The sequence below is a fragment of the Nilaparvata lugens genome, chromosome 12, assembly GCF_014356525.2.
Source record: "Nilaparvata lugens isolate BPH chromosome 12, ASM1435652v1, whole genome shotgun sequence".
NCBI lineage: Eukaryota > Metazoa > Arthropoda > Insecta > Hemiptera > Delphacidae > Nilaparvata > Nilaparvata lugens.
The window spans coordinates 511,254-527,331 of NC_052515.1; the positions used below are offsets into that span (position 1 = coordinate 511,254).

Consider the following 16,078-nt stretch of genomic DNA (forward strand, 5'->3'; position numbering starts at 1 on the left):
TTTCTCTTTCCAAATATCGTGTTTGTGACTGTTCTAATAAATAAATAAATAAATATTCTATATTCTATTCTATATTCTATTCTATATTCTATAATATATTCTATTCTATATTCTATTCTATATTCTATTCTATATTCTATAATATATTCTATTCTATATTCTATTCTATATTCTATAATATATTCTATTCTATATTCTATTCAATAATGTATCATACTATAGTGTTGATACTGTTTCATGTTGTAGTTGATCTTGTTCTATAGTGAGGTCCATTTTATAATGGAAGTATTTGATTAACATTTGTGTTGATATCCTTGTCTATCATTCGACAAAGCAGATAGCGCTATCCTTCTCTAGCTCCGTAGCGTTGCCAGATCGTTCCTTACAATGTAGAAGTTCAGACTAATTAATTAACAGAGTTTTCGATCTCGATTATGAAAGTTTATTATTTATTCATTGAAAACATACTAATTTCTTGACAAATAATAAAATATAATAGATTATTTTGAACTGTTAATATCACATTAGATATACCGGTATCGGCCATCCTTTCCAGAAGGCAGTGACAAGGCAGAGAAGCGGCATTGACGTTCTCCTATACATTTCTCCACAGCCATTATAACGTGGACCACACTATAGTTGAAATATAATTGATTATTTCCAGTGGCAGGTCCAAAGAGGGGCTAGGGGGGCTATAGCCTACCCCCCTTGGGTATATAATTAACACTAGATAAAATGGGTAATTTGTTCTGCTCTTAAACTTAATCATTTGAAAAAAAGTAATATCAGTACTAAAAGTATATCCTTACATGAAATAAAAAGGTAATAGCTTTCAACGTTCAAATTCTTATGGTCAAAGGGTCAGGTATGATATTTTAATGCAAAAAAATGTTTAATGGCTTCAAAATCCTTTTATTTTTAGTCAATATTCTTGAGTCAAACCATAGTTTTTTGCCTCTTAATTATGGCCAATAAAGAGTTAAAAACTGCCTTCAAATGTGTCATTTTACTTTTAAATTTTGACAATCCCCAGGACCCCCCGCCATGCTGGAGGGGATTCCTCGTGGTTTCACCCCCCCAGACGCCTAGCCCCCTCCTTTGGCCTATCCTGAATTCGCCACTGATTATTTGAAAATGAAAATGGAGAAAATTCTTTATTAGGCGGAGTTAGGACTTTTAAGTCCTCTCTACCACTCAACCTCAACATAACAAATGCAATTGAATAAAAAAAATACAGTGTAACTTAATATATAAATAGAAATACATTACATAATATAGCTACAAAATAGAAACATAGTTGGAACAAAACAGTCAATCTGCATTTAGACTAAAAAATCAATTATATAATTCAAGAAACAATTATAGTAAAAAAAGGAATTATTAATATTCCTAACAATTATTATATTAAACATTCACACAGCCCACCAGAACAGTTCGTACAAGGTTGTATGACTTATTTCATACAAGAATTAACAGTTAATATTCCATCAGACATACCGGTATCAGCTGTATCCTCTTTAGAAGGCAGTCGCAAGGCAGAGAATCGACAACTGCCACTGCCAATATAACTTGCTCCTCACTACAGTATTTAGAATCGAAGTAGGTTCGTAAATACGGGAGTCAAGTGCTCGTATATGTAGGAAGGATTGGAAATGAAGTACCAAACACTCAAGAACGAAGTCTATTAAGTTAGGAGAGCGGGTACTTATTAAGTTTATGCACGGACAACAAAGCTTAAAAGCCGATTGCAGAGGGACTTATTCCAAATAAACAGTGGATTCCTCCAGTTATTCCGATTCAATTTAAATCGTCAGCATTTCTCATAGATATCATCAATGCTTCCCCATATAACTGCATGCTGCCAGCTTAAAATAGTTCTTACTGAAGTGAGATTCCTTCCAATCTGACAGTATTCCTCATAGATAACATCAATGCCCTCTCATCCAACCAATGCTGACTGATTTGACTGAATCCAATTCCAGTAAGAATCTCTCAGAACAGTCAGTAATCCTTATAGAAAACATCAGTACCCGTCCATTTACCTAGTTCTGACTGTTAAAATGAATCCAACTTTAATCAGAATCTCTCTGAACGGTCAGTGTTCTTTATGTGAAACATCAATACCCTTCCATCCACCTAGTTCTGACTGTTTTGGCGGCTAAAATGGCGAAAATGTTGTCAAAAACAGGGTTTTTCGCGATTTTCTCAAAAACGGCTTCAACGATTTTGATCAAATTCATACCCAAAATAGAGATAAGCTCTATCAATTGCCACAAATCCCATACCTGTAAAAACTTTAGGAGCTCCGCCCCATCTATGCAAAGTTTGATTCTAGAATCCCAATTATCTGGCTCAGATACACTTTGAGCAAAAAATTTCTTGCGGAAATGATTGAACATGAAAATCTCTACAATTAATGTTCAGTAACATTTTCACCTGAAATTGAAAATAAGCTTGAAATTCGATAAATTGTGATTATATCAATTGCAAACTGTTGGCAACTGTTGATTCTATTAAATCATTCACTATGAAGAGATAGCACACCGCATGTGTCTCCAGCGTTATTGTCCTGTCACCAGCTGGTTCAGATCTTTGATTAGTGGACTCGAGATGCGCGTGAACACCAGCGCAGGTGATCAATTTTCATGAAGGCAAGGGAAGTTGTGTGAGTGCGCCACACCAGATTTTTATGATAATATTTATTTTCCCATTTCTATAATATAGGAAACGTTTTTCCTTGACGAAATGAAACATACACTAATAATTCAAAATAACAGATTTTGAAACTATTCTCTCTTAATTGTGTTCAATTTTCTAGTTTTTTGAAATTTGATTAAAACATAGACTACGACTATGCCCCGTTTCAAGCCAATTTTCTGACTCCAGCTGTTCAATGTCTGGAACTTGGCTAAATCGTGAACTCAGAAACCGGTCCTAAATCTTCAAAGTCATTTCTATTACAATAATAATTTTTTATAGAAATTCTATCTCGGATCAAGTACTGTAACAGGCATAATATAGTGAAATACATGACGTTAGATTAAATTCTGAAACAATGCCCAGAGTTATATTCCAACTTTTCCTCAGACTTGGAAGATTTTCCATTTCATATCTCATCAACGTTGACAATCACGGAGAGGATATCAACTCTCATGAGAATATAAGATCAAGGGCCTCAGATGAAAATCCAATAATTACACTTTTCGGTGAAAAGTCAGCCGGGAAAGCTACTCCTCGGAAGTCAGCCGGAAAAGCGATTTTGTCACAATGGAGGATTTTCCTTGTGAAAAATATTCTCATCTCAATTTTATGCATCGTCTTCAAAGACGCTGAGATCTTGATTTTCGGTGTCTGCTCTGATTTTCCTCCTCTCTTTGAATAATGGTATTCTTATTAGATATTTTCCAAGATATCGGAAGTCTCAAAATTAGGTTTCTTCTCTCTGTCAAGTGCCACTCAATTGTCAATATTATTATAGTTTTGAAGAAATTAATATCAAATCTAGAATCGACTAATATCGTTTTTCTAACTCTCTCAAGAGTCGAGATTCATTGACAGATTGTATTTTCATAACAAAATAGAGGATGGAAGTTTCAAAATCAGGTTTCTTCTCTCTGTTAACTGACACTCGATTGTCAATTGACAATATTAATTAATGTTGAAGAAATTAATATCAAATCCAGAATCAACTAATTCTGTTTCAACAACTCTCTCAAGAGTCGAGATTCATTGACATAAAAGTATTTTCATTACAAAATAGAGGATGTAAGTTTCAAAATTAGGTTTCTTCTCTCTGTCAAGTGACACTCGATTGTCAATTGACAATATTAATTAATGTTGAAGAAATTAATATCAAATCTGGAACCGTCTAACTTCGTTTCTCTAAATCTTCCAAGAGTTGAGATTTATTGACAGAGAAGTATTTTCATAACAAAAGAGAGGATGGAAGTTTCAAAATTAGGTTTCTTCTCCTTGTTAACTGACACTCGATTGTCAATTGACAATATTAATTAATGTTGAAGAAATTAATATCAATTCTGGAACCGTCTAATTTCGTTTTTCTAACTCTCTCAAGAGTCGAGATTCATTGATATAAAAGCATTTCCATTACAAAATAGAGGATGTAAGTTTCAAAATCAGATTTCTTCTCTCTGTTAACTGACACTCAATTGTCAATTGACAATATTAATTATTGTAGAAGAAATTAATATCAAATCTGAAACCGTCTAATTTCGTTTTTCTAACTCTCTCAAGAGTCGAGATTCATTGATATAAAAGCATTTCCATTACAAAATAGAGGATGTAAGTTTCAAAATTAGGTTTCCTCTCTCTGTTGACTGACACTCGATTGTCAATTGACAATATTAATTATTGTTGAAGAAATAAATATGAAATTTAGAATCGGCTAATTTTGTTATCGGCTGAAACTCTCTCAAGAGTCGAGATTTATTGACAGATAAGTATTTTCATAACAAAATACAGGATGTAAGTTTCTTCTCTCTGTTGACTGACACTCGACTGTCAATTGACAATATTGATAATTAATGTTGAAGAAATTAATATCAAATCTAGAATCGACTAATTTCGTTTTTACAAATCTCTCAAGAGTCGAAATTTATTGACAGAAACGTATTTCTATTACAAAAATCTGGTGTGGTACACTCACACAACTTTCCTTGCTCATATTCGAAACTAGGATCAGACTTTTGTATATGTGTATATATAATTGTTTTCAGAGTACTTTTTCCTTTGTGTAAATTGTGAAATTCAATGATTTTTTTAGTCGTCATTTTTCGTCGTCAAAACAGCTTTTTCTACAGATGAAATATCTCGGCTATGTGTTCTTTTTATGAACTGCTATACCTACCTACCTCATGCACGAGAAGGAGGTTACAAAGTCCATTTCTCAAGGATGGGGTGGACCCCCCATTAGTTTCCCAGAAAGGAGACTCATGCCAGTTAATAGAGCTGATAAATAACTATACAGAGTATGAAATTGAAAAAAAATCGGTCAAGTTATTTTGAAAAAATCGTGAAAAACATGGTTTTTTAGTAATTATCCGCCATTTTTCTCAAGAATATTACAGAGCTCCTGCAATTTTCCAAGGAAAAAACTCATGTCATTTGATAGGACTTATGAATAGCTACCCATGGCTTGAATTTGAAGAAAATCGTTAGAGCCGTTTTCGAGAAAACCGTGAAAAACCTGGTTTTTGGTCATTATCCGCCATTTTTCTCAAGAATATTACGGAGCTCATGGACTTTTCCAGAAATGAGACTCATGCCAATTGATAGTGCTTATGAATATCTATCCATGGTATGAATTTGAAGTAAATCGTTAGAGCAGTTTTCGAGAAAACGGTGAAAAACATGGATTTTTAGTCATTATCCGCCATTTTTCTCAAGAATATTACGGAGCTCCTGAAATTTCCCCAGGAATGAAACTTATGCCAGTTGATAGGGCTTAAAAATAGCTATCCATGGTATAAATTTGAAGAAAATCGTTGAAGCCGTTTTCGAGAAAACCGTGAAAAACATGGTTTTTTAGTCATTTTCCGCCATTTTTCTCAAGAATATTACGGAGCTCCTGAATTTTCCCAGAAATGAGACTTATGCTAGTTGATAGGGCTTATAAATAGCTATCCATGATATAAATTTGAAGAAAATCGTTAGAGCCATTTTCGAGAAAAACGTGAAAAACATGTTTTTTTAGTAATTATCCGCCATTTTTCCCCGCCATCTTGAATTGAATTTTATTGAATTTCTTATTGTCGGGTCCTCATGGTATAGGGACCTTAAGTTTAAAATTTCAAGTCGATCGGTTAATTAGGAATGGAGTTATCGTGTTCACAGACATACACACACACACACATACACACACACACACACATACACACATACACACACACAGACCAATACCCAAAAATCATATTTTTGGACTCAGGGGACCTTGAAACGTATAGAAAACTTGAAATTGGGGTACCTTAATTTTTTTTGGAAAGCAATACTTTCCTTACCTATGGTAGTAGGGCAAGGAAAGTAAAAAAGAGGACCTTTCTTGGATATCATTCAAACATGTTTCAATTGATTATTTTATAGACTACAGGGTTATAAAAACTATATAAGTGACTCTAGACGAATCTTATTCTATAGGCTAATTGAAGTATCAGAAAATCAGCTGTTGTAGCTATGGTGAAAGTGATATTTTCGAGCTCAAAATATTTAAGTGATTTTATTCTATATTTTGTGAATATTTGAAGTTTGGTTTTTGTTTTAACGGAAGTTTCATTATCAATTTATCTAAATTTGAAATTCTTTGTTTTATTCTGATTCATAGTTTCAGATTGAAGATTTGGTGTTGAAATTGAAGTGAACATAACCTACATAATATTTGGACGATTTGTGACAAAATCAGGAAATTGAAGAAGTTTTGGGCAATAGCCTGTTTTTTCTTTTCCGACTATTGTATTGTTCGCTCTATCTAATAAATAAATAAATAAATAAATAAAATCAGCTACAACTATTCTCTCGACTTATAACTTCTTGAATAATAGTGAATATAAAATTGTGATTGTTATACTATAATTGAATAAGGAGACACAAAGATGTTGCAAATTCATCAAGTTGCCAGTGACGGGTTTATTACCATTAGCAGTCTCTGGTAAACTAAATCACAGAGTTAAAAGCTCTAAATAGTTTTCTTCTTGTGTGACAAGTAAAAAGCAGCAGTTGCACAGAAGTATGTTTACTTCTAATTCCTATTAAATGCCAGATAACCAATCAGAGAAGCCTTCTATTTAACGAAACCTTCTCTGATTGGATCTCCTGGAATTCAACCATGATTAAAATAATAGGCTTTTGTACAACTGGGTCATAGAATAGAGAAAAAAAAGCATAAGATGTTGGTATATCTGTTGGTCGTTCATGTTTCGAATTTAAAGCCATTACTTTGTTAACTCAAGCCGATTACTGCCGACTACTGTCTATTATTATTGTTTTGCCTGGGTGAGGGTGTAAGAACGGTATAGAGTGAGTACAGTGACAGTAGAAGAAGATACTGATTCTAGTCTCTGTAAGTATGAGAGACTAACAGCGTCACAATAGCTCCACCAAAAACAACCACTCTAGCAGCTTTTGTTAACATTGAAAATTGTCATATAAACGCATAAACCATGGGATATCCACTTTTGCTATTTTATTCATGATGTGGATGAAGTGCAAAAACATAATCTTTTATATATATATATATATATATATATATATATATATATAAGCGAAATGGCACTCACTCACTGACTGACTGACTGACTGACTGACTCACTCACTCACTCATTCGCAGAACTAAAAATCTACCGGACCAAAAACGTTCAAATTTGGTAGGTATGTTTAGTTGGCCCTTTAAAGGCGCACTAAGAAATCTTTTGGCAATATTTTAACTCTAAGGGTGGCTTTTAAGGATTTAAAGTTCGTCTTTCAGCATGTATATTATTCTTATTCTCTTATTTATAATTGAAAAGAGGCCGTACCATATGTTAATATAAAACTATAATCTAGAGAGAGTACCTCTTCGAAACAGTTGTTAACTGGTAACTAAATTAATAATTTTGTCAGGTTGGCATTAAGTTGAGTTGACTTTGTTAGGTTGGCACCAAGTTAAAAATTGAAATGCATTACTCGCGGAAAGATTGATTGGGCACTACTACTTCAATCAGAGCTATTCCTGGTAATATTATATTACTAGCCGTCAGGCTCGCTTCGCTCGCCATATCCGTTTAGCCAGACGTTTAGTCTGTACCCCCGACTGGATCGTCCTAACATATGATAAAAATGCTCAAATGAAAAATGCTCTGATCTCATTCTTGGACGATCCAGTCGTGGGTCGAGGGGGCGGAGCCCCCTGGCTAGACGGATATGGCGAGCGAAGCGAGCCTGACGGCTAGTATGCTTTTAATTCCTTATACTGTATACTCCTGAATTCTGTATTCTGTAACGTTGACCATGCATCTTTTTAAAAACCATCCTATGTCAATAAAGCAATTTCTATTTATATTTCCACTATGAAACTTCATACAAGCTACTCATACGGATATATGTGCTAGTCAAAATCATCTCCACATACGATGTAGCCAAAGTCTACATAGAAATACAAATACTATGGTCAAAGTCTACATATACCGAGCCTATATTGAAGTTGTGGAAGGACTTGAAACTGCTCCGTTATAGTTTCCGAATCAAAACTGGACTTGGCTGAGTAAATTCCATTTCGAGATGGGCTGGTCAAGTCCTACATAAACAGACACAGGATCCTTCCCAACTTGCACTTTAGACTGCCAGCAGATTCAATGGTTCTCATTAAACTAATGCTGACTGTTTAACATGAATCTTACTACTAGAATATACACGTTTATGATGGGGAAACAGTTAAAGTTGAGGCCAGGTTCAGCTCAATGTTCAGTTAGAATGGGATTGAATTTCCGTCCAAGATATGTCTTATAACAATACAGAAAGCATGAGTTCTGGGCTCTCAGTGAGCTAATAATGAAGGATGGCAACAATATATGGGTTCTGGGCTCTCTTCACACTAAGCTAATAATGTGAGGGTGGCCAATAACTACTGGACAAGTGTGTTGAACAAGTGTGAACGGACATGTCTTCGAACGGAAAAGACGTTCAAGCGAAAGGATTCGAACAGCTGATTGACTGCAGATTCCTAAATAGAATGAACCTAGAATACAATGAGAATACATTAAATACATAACATAATCTGAAAAAACAATAAATTAAAAGACCTAATGGAGCAGCGAAGAGAAAGTGAAAAAAAAATACAAAAACCAACCCAAAACGAGTTTGTGCGGAACCTTTCGCTGGTCCATGACGGGTCTATGATGTGTGTTCACACATGTTTCATTCAATTTTGTAATAGCATGGATAACCATTCATAATCCACAAGACATAATAATCATAAAGTACTCATACATCAAATACTATATTGAACTAGCAAGTAACATGTGCTCCACAAGGTTATTGAAAACTTGACAAACTGAAAACTCGACATACTGAGATATTAAACAATTTGAAATACGCCTATAACCATCCTCAGTATCTTAAGAATCTATGTGAAAAATTCCAAGTTAATCGGCCTAGTAATTTAGACGTGATGATGCGTCATTCGTGAATTGCCTATCCTGTACATATAATATAAGCCAGTTCTTTCCTTTATTATAATTATTATTTTATAGAAAAGACAGACAGATACTCAGTACTATCACATTATTAGATACACTCAACTGTGAAGTGCAAGCTTTGCTTCCTTTCCAAAGTTATTGGAAGCTCTATCAAATCAGAAAGTGAATCGAGAAAATTCCAATTTGGATTCCACCCAGCACATGCTGCTATCTTTTGGCAGAGTTTAGTATTAAGTGGGCCTCCTTCAAATACCATCGACCAATCAGGAGAGAGAGTAGGCGGAGTCTATAGTATCACAGTGAGGTCATGATGAGTAGTGTTTCCTATTGGTCAATTGCTTTGAAAGCGTTGCAGACATATTTCTGCAAGATTTCAGTGTCTCTCCCATACAGTAAATATTAAAACATACATAAATAAAAAACTCTAATCTAATACAGAGAGTATAATAACATAGAATCAGAAACAAATTATTACTACAAGTAAACGGTACGGTATCTCCACTCCATTATAGAATGTAATTAGCATATTATAATTATGTTATTACATTCGATACCCTCTGCTTTCATACCATCGCAAATTCTTTATTTTACATATTCATATTATGAATAGTGGGGCCACATTTTCCCAGATCAGTAGAAAATCAATCTAATTGTATTAATACTTTGTAAATGATTGTACCTCATATGCTTTTTGTAATCATGTCTATATTTTGAATAAACTCCCCTGATCGTGTTGTACCCTCGACCAGAGAAATCAATTAATTCCCAGTCAGAACTGAGGGTGATGCCCCTAGAAGTATCAGGCTTGTGCGTGAGTAATGAGAAGGATGAAGATGAGAAATAAGTCGACTTCAGCACAAGCTTGTCCTGTAAACTCGAAATAATAATTTGAGCTTTCTATGATTCTAACAACTTCTTCATAAATGGTATCTACTTAAATTATTGAAAAAAACTACCGTATGTGTTTTGATTATAAGAACATTTGAGAAACATGAATTCATGAAATTTATGAGAAACATCAGTTCTAGAAACATTATTAGAACATTCAGTTGATTATTTGAACATTTTACAAAAAATGAATTTGTAGAATTTTATTTATTTTTCATTTATTCATCTTTTCTCTATTGATTCATACAATAAGTATCATCAAAATGATAGGGAGAGAAAAAATAAGGAAACCTTGTGCTATTCCTCTCCCAACTTTAGGTTACACATAGTCCGAAATAGGTTCAAGTCTTGTAGTTGTCCTCTTCACAAAATTTTCAGTTTTTGATTATTTTCACATAGTAGATCATTTTATTTTGTTGAAAACATAGGTCTCGAAACATTATTGGAACATTTGAGCATGAAACTTGAGAATCTTTACTTATTTATCTATTCTTTATCGACTCATACAATAAGTACATCATCAAAAATGATAGGGAGAGAAAAAAAAACTTTGTACTATGAAAAATAGATAGTAATAAAATTGATAGTGAAAATCCATACAAATCTGTGATAACCCAGTCGAATGAAATGAGTTACCTGAAGAATTAATGAATTTCTACTCAGTTTTCAACAGGCTCTTAGATGATTAATATCCATAAGCTAGCAAAGTAGATTCAAACGCAAACAATTGGTCACCAAACTTTTGTCTTCTTCGACAAACTTTTGAAGTTTTTGCCTCGAAAAAATTTGCATCGTGGTTATTCACAGAGGAAGCTTTCTAATTAAGCGCATCTCTCCGAAAAAAGTTTCATATTACGTCTCGGCTAATGGAAAATCTGCAAAGAGACAAACACTATTCTTCTTTGTCGACTTGTTTTTGTTGAAGAAGGATAGAGTAAGAGAAAGTGAGTGTTTGAGAGAGAGAGCGAGTGTGAGAGGGAAACATGGGAGACAGCAAAAATCGAAAATCTGACCAGATAACTCTATTTTTCTTTGCGGCCTTGTTTTAGTTGAAAGTATGTTGAAGGTAGGTTTACACTTTTCGTAAACCTACGAAGGTAGGTTTACACGTTACAATTTTGCTCTAAGCAACTATTTTCTGTTTTCTTTATCTAGTTTTGTTTTGCTTTTTAGTTTTAAGTTCTTAACAATATTATTTCTAAATAATTTGTGTCATACTTTTTGTGTAAATGAGGTTTGTTTTGGCGTTTAGCTGACAACCTCTTCGAGTTGTACTTTTTTCATGTAGGCTAATGTATTCTCAATAAATAAATAAAAGTGATGTGGGCGAAATTAAGAGACAGAGAGAGTGAGTGAATGAGCGAGAGAGAGAGAGAGAAAGATTTCGATTAGATTAGATTAGAGTTCTTCATTCAAGTACTAGAGAATACTTGAATCCATGCTTAGCTTTGAAATCAAGTTAATTACAAAAGCTAAGTCTCCAAAAGCAAACATAACTCAAGAAGAGTGTACCTCACAGAAATAAAAATCTATCTCTCTTATTGAATAAAATCTGTGTAAATGGAGGATTGAACAAATAATATGATCATTCCCAGTGATTTTCCTGCTCTCAATTGGAGGAAGCAGGGTTTTATTGGAAGACATCCAGATTTCTCCAAAGTGTTGCTAAGTTCATGGGCAAATAATAATACAAACAAGTAAAGCGCAGCAGAATTCTACAATTGACAAAGTTTTAATCTTTTGAAACTTCTGGGTGGATGAACATGGGGAGATTAAGTGTGTGTGTGTGTGTGTGTGTGTGTGTGAGAGAGAGAGAGAGAGAGAGAGAGAGAGTGTGAGAAAGATCGAGCAAGAGAAAGAAAGAAAGTATGTGTGTGAGAGAGATAGTGTGAGTGAGAGAGAGTAAGTGTATGTGCGAGAGATAGAGGAAATATGAGTATGTGTGTGAGAGAGTAAGTGTATGAGTGAGAGAGAGAGAGAGGAAATATGTGAGAGAGACACAAGTGAATAAATGTAGTTAAGTGGTAATGAGTGAAGAAAAACTGGGAAAGACGGTGTCGGAGAGAGAATAAGTCAGAGAGAGGGAGAGAGAATAAGTTAGAGAGAGAAATAGATACAAGAACGTGAGTGTGGAATCCATTTTGAAAAGACTAATATTTAAAATGGGTGCAAAGTATCCATTCAGGAAAGGCTAATCCTTGTATACTACAGAGACCGTCTTATAAGCTCTCCACTATTTTATCTTATTTTTGTTCTGTGTACCGATTTTCTACCTTATTTTTTCCAAATATTTCTTCTTTTTGTTCCAAATATTTCTTCTTTTTCTCGTCTGTTCTGATCACTATCTTTAAATTTTCTACGAGTTGCAGTCTCCATCCAGGGTATTTTCTTTCAACTCGTTTCTTTCTCTTGTACTTTTTCTTTCAAGGGTTCATCCTTTCAACCTGTTTTTTCTCCCTCTCTCTTATTTTATCCTTCTTTTATACTCTTTCTAGAACTCTTTCCTTCAGCATGTTTCATACTCTCTCTTTTCCTCATTTTCTCCTTGTTTCAAACTCTTTCCAGAGCTTTTTCTTTCAACTTGTTTTCCCCCTCTGTCCCCTATTTCCTCCTTCATTTTAATTTTGATATTTTTCAAGTATCCATTTATATGAGTAAGAACCAGCATACATTATATTTCATGGATAAAAAAATCCTATACTATTAAACGAGCAGCTTCTGTTTATATGTTCATATGTTTAGATGTTTGGATGTTTAGGTGTTTAGATGTTTATATGTTTGTATTTCACCGGATCTCGAAAACGGCTCAAACGATTCTCACGAAATTCGGAACGTAGTAGGTTTATAATATAAAAATTCGATTACACTAGGTCTCATCCCTGGGAAAACTCGCTGAAGGACATTAAAAGGATAATATTATTATTCATCCTTGGAAAAACAGCTGATAATAATTATTTCGTCGTCTGTTGGTGATTGGAGTGAGTGAGCGAGTTCATGTGTGTGGGACTGTGTCAAAATTATGACTCAGCTGTTGAACTTTTGTGATCATTCAATCAGTTACTTAGTGCCGGTTGCAAAAAAGCCGGGCTATTTTCAATCCTGATTAATTCTTTTGTGCAACTGGGCCTTTGTGAGGGAAAAAATTGCATTCCTCTGGGAATTAATCTCAATTTACCGTGATTAGATAGAGCATTTCTGTATGGATGTTATTATAATTACTTCTTTCGTGATAAATTTGTTATGCTTTTGTACTCCAGAGCGTAGCTTGGTCCCCTATATTCTTAAGTAATTCAATCTCTATCTTCTAGTTTATGTCCATCTTAAACCTCCACACTTATAGGTTCTTCTCTCACTATTTATCACAATTTCCAACTTCTTTTTTTCTCCTTCTCACTTTTACTTTTTGCACAACTCTTACTTTCATTTTCATTATATTTCTATTTTCCATTTCCTCTACAACAATCAATCATCATTGATCAATCAATGAATCTCTTTTATTCCTCCTCAATCATCATCGATCAATTAATCAATCTATACGATTCATCCTTCTTATCTCTTTCTCTCACACTCTTATTTCCGTCCTTCTTCCATTTCCAATTTCTCCATTGTCTTTATCCTCCAAATCCCGTGTCTCCTGCAAGACTCAGCGGTATTGAATCCGCGCATACAAATCGTGCGAAGATTTATTTTCTGGGATTATCCGAGAAACTGCGGGGATACTTCACCTGTTCATGGGAAATCTCATCTCTTATTCTCTTTCTTTGTTTCTAATCGTCAATCTCTTTCTTTCTTTACTTGTCTCTTCTCTTTTTCGTTCTCTACTCACTCTAATTACACTCTACTGGTCTCTACATACCTTTCTACCCGTCTCCTTATCGTTCCTCCTTCTTTCTCAACTTGTCTCTGCTCTCTCTCTCTCTCTCTCTCTCTCTCTCTCTCTCTCTCTCTCTCTCTCCTCTCTCTCTCTCTCTCTCTCTACTCACTCTTCTCTCTATTTGTCTCTTCTTCCTCTCACACTGCCTCTCTTTACTTCCTCTTCTCACTCAATCTATCTCTCTCTACCACTTTCTCACCGTCTTTCCTTTCGTCACTTCTTCTCCCTCTACTTGTCTCTCTTCTCACTCCCTCTCTTCCACTTCCTCTCTACTAACTTTTCTCTACTTGTCACTCCTCTCTTACACTCTCTCTCTCTTTCTACTCACCTCTCTATCCGTCCTTTTTTTCGTCACTTCTCCTTTCTCTACTTGTCTACTCTCTCTCTCTCTCCTCTCTCTCTCTCTCTCTCTCCACTGACTCTTCTCTCTACTTGTCTCTCCTTTGTCTCACACTGTCTCTTTACTCACTTCTCTCTCTCTCTCACTACTCATTCTCTATTGTCACTACTCACCTCTCACTCCGACCTTACTTTCATCACTTCTTCTTTCTCTATTTGCCTCTTCTCTCTGCCTCTCTCACTCTCAAACTCTCTCTCACACTCTCTCTCTAACTCTTCTCAATACTTGTCTCGCCTCTTTCTCACAGTTTCTTTCTCTTCTTACTCTTCTCTCTCTAACCACTTACCACTCTCTCCATCTTTTCTTTGGTCACTTCTTCTTTATTTATGTCTCTTCTCATCTCTCTTATAATCTCTACTTTTCTCACTTTGTTTCTCCCTGTCTCTTCTCGTCACTCCCTGCCTTTTCTTCTTCTCTTTTTAACTTCTCATTCTCTCTCCTTTTTTCTCCTTGACTCTTCTGGTCTCTCTCCTTCTCTCATAATATCTCCTTGTCTCTCGTCTCGTCTCTCTGCAAGTATATGACACTGAATCCCATGCCTAATTTGCATGAATCGAGCGTAATTTTGAGAAACGACTGAGCACAAACTTCTGCTGAGAATATGTAGGAAAACGTTCAGATTAATGTTGCTTCAGAGAATGTTTCATCTTCTTAGAGGAAAATTTGTATCAAATCTTGGTGTTGTGGATCAAGTTGAGATGATACTGTATCATATTGTATTGATACTATATCATTGTGTGGTAATACTATAGAGAATAGATAGCATAAGAAGATATCCCATGGCTTGTAGAATTAATTCAAAGTTTGAAAGTTCTGTATCAGATATTGGTGTTGTGTATCAAGTTGAGACGATACTGTATCATGTGTGGTAATATCATAGAGAAAAGATAGCATAAGAAGATATCCCATGGCTTGTAGAATTCATCCAAAGTTTGGATGTTTAGTATCATCTTGGTGTTGTGTATCAAGATGAGATAATATTGTATCATATTGAGTTGATACTGCGTCGTTTATGGTGATACCATAGAGAAATGAAAGCATAAGAAGATATCCCATGGCTTGTAGAATTCATTTGAAGTTTGGAAGTTTTGTATCAAAATATGGTATTGTGAATGAAGTTGAGATGATACCGTGTCAAATTGTGTTGATACTGTATCACTTTGTGGTGATGCTGCATCATTTATGGTGGGTAATACCATAGAGAAAAGATAGCATAAGAAGATATCCCATGGCTTGTAGAATTCATTCAAAGCTTGGAAGTTTTGTATCAAATCTTGGTGTTGTGTATCAAGTTGAGATGATAATGATTGTATATTGTATATTTATTCACATTATGTACAAATACTTAACATGAGGAAAGGCACAACAGGCTCATGCCCAAAACTGTCCCATTTCCAATTTATACTATACTGTCCAAATCAAAATGTTGGTTATGTCACTTTCACTTTTCAAAATACAATTTACACTCTTCAATACTCAGATAAACGAGCAAATTTTGAATCAAATAGATACTATTAGAGTCATTAATAATGTATCATATTGTGGTGATACTGTATCATGTGTGATACCGAAGAGAAAAGATATCATAAGATCTCAAGTCGACTACAACTGTCTATTTATCACTGTTTTGTTTGGATGAGATAGGTCTGTAATCAAAACTCACTCATATATTAGATGAATTAGAATTAATATTTCGACTGTTCGCATTAATTTTATGTGAAAACAGATCTG

General features: G+C 34.6%; 1 protein-coding gene across 6 annotated transcripts in view; it reads left to right on the forward strand.

Annotated features, from left to right (window-relative positions):
• The window catches only part of LOC111051590 (prothoracicostatic peptides), a 276,122-nt gene that overhangs the window by 106,864 nt on the left and 153,180 nt on the right, over positions 1 to 16,078 (forward strand). The window lies entirely within an intron of this gene.